The sequence below is a fragment of the Panulirus ornatus genome, chromosome 10, assembly GCF_036320965.1.
Source record: "Panulirus ornatus isolate Po-2019 chromosome 10, ASM3632096v1, whole genome shotgun sequence".
Lineage (NCBI taxonomy): Eukaryota > Metazoa > Arthropoda > Malacostraca > Decapoda > Palinuridae > Panulirus > Panulirus ornatus.
The window spans coordinates 46,476,099-46,478,259 of NC_092233.1; positions in this window are offsets into that span (position 1 = coordinate 46,476,099).

The window sequence follows — 2,161 nt, forward strand, 5'->3', positions numbered from 1 at the left end:
GACTGGGAAGAGCAGTGTGGTTTCAGAAGAGGTAGAGGATGTATGGATCAGGTATTTGCTTTGAAAAATGTATGTGAGAAATACTTAGAAAAGCAAATGAATTTGTATGTAGTATTTATGGATCTGGAGAAGGCATATGATAGAGATGATAGAGATGCTCTATGGAAGGTATTAAGAATATATTGTGCAGGAGGCAAGTCGTTAGAATCAGTGAAAAGTAAGGCATGTGTATAAGTAGGAAGAGAGCAAAGTGATTGGTTTTCAGTGAATGTCAGTTTGCGACAGGGGTGCGTGATGTCTCCATGGTTGTTTAATTTGTTTATGGATGTGTTTGTTTGGGAGGTGAATGCAAGAGTTTTGGAGAGAGGGGCAAATATGAAGTCTGTTACAGATGAGAGAGCTTGGGAAGTGAGTCAGTTGTTGTTCACTGATGATACAGCACTGGTGGCTGATTCGCATGGGAAACTGCAGAAACTGGTGACTGAGTTTGGTAAAGTGTGTGAAAGAAAAAAGCTGAGAGTAAATGTGATTAAGAGCAAGGTTATTAGGTACAGTAGGGTTGAGGGACAAGTCAAGTGGGAGGTATGTTTGAATGAAGAAAAACTGGAGGAAGTGAAATGTTTTAGATATCTGGGATTGGATTTGTCAGCAGATGGAACCATGGAAGTGGGAGTGAGTCATACGGTGGGGGAGGGGGCGAAAGTTCTGGGAGCGTTGAAAAATGTGTGGAAGGAGAGAACATTATCTCAGAAAGCAAAAATGAGTATGTTTGAAGGAATAGTGGTTCTGACAATGTTATATGGTTGCGAGGCGTGTTCTATAGATAGAGTTGTGCGGAGGAGGGTGGATGTGTTGGAAATGAGATGTTTGAGGACAGTATGTGGTGTGAGGTGGTTTGATCGAGTAAGTAATGAAAGGGTAAGAGAGATGTGTGGTAATAAAAAGAGTGTGGTTGAGAGAGCAGGAGAGGGTGTTTTGAAATGGTTTGGTTACATGGAGAGAATGTGTGAGGAAAGATTGACCAAGAGGATATATATGATAGAGGTGGAGGGAACGAGGAGAAGTGGGAGACCAAATTGGAGGTGGAAAGATGGAGTGAAAAAGATTTGAGTGATCGGGGCCTGAACATGCAGGAGGGTGAAAGGCGTGCAAGGAAAAGAATGAATTGGGACGATGTGGTATACATGGGTCAACATGCTGTCAGTGGATTGAACCAGGTTATGTGAAATGTCTGGGGTAAACCATGGAATGTTTTTTGAGGCCTGGATGTGGAAAGGGAGCTGTCGTTTCGGTGCATTATACATGACAGCTAGAGACTGAGTGTGAACGAATGTGGCCTTTGTTGTCTTTTCCTTGTGCTACCTTGCGCATATGTGAGGGGAGTGGGTTGTCATTTCATGTGTGATGGGTTGGCACCGGGAATAAGGGCAGACATTATGAGGTATGTACATGTTTATATATGTATATGTCTGTGTGTATATACATATGTATACGTTGAGATTTATAGGTATGTATATGTGTGCGTGTGGATGTGTATGTATATACATGTGTATGTGGGTGGGTTCGGCCATTTTTTCATTTGTTTCCTTGTGCTACCCCGCTAACTTGGGAGACAGTGACAAAGTATAATAAATAATAAATGAATATATATTTGTATATATTCCTATGAGTCCACAGTGAAAATGAAATATGATAAGTTCCAAAGTGAACTTTCGTGTAATAATCACATCATCAGGGAACATAGATGAAAGAATTATAAGGCAGCTGATGTACAACGAAGAGATGTAGCTAGGATGGCATTTGGTAAACATGTGTTTGTCGAAGACCCCATGGACTCATAGGAATATACTTGATTATGCGCAAAATTGTGGAAATATGGGAGAAAGAATACTTCCCACGCATTCCCTGTGTGTCATAGAATGCGACTAAAGGGGACGGGAGCAGGGGGCTAGAAACCCTCCCCTCCTTGTATTTTAACTTCTAAAAGGGGAAACAGAAGAAGGAGTCACGTGGGGAGTGCTCATACTCCTCTAAGGCTCAGTTTGGGGTGTCTAAATGTGTGTGCATGTAACTGAGATAGGTAGTTTGTTTGAGGAAAGGAACCTAGATGTTTTGGCTCTGAGTGAAACGAAGCTCAAGGGTAAAGAGGAAGAGTGGTTTG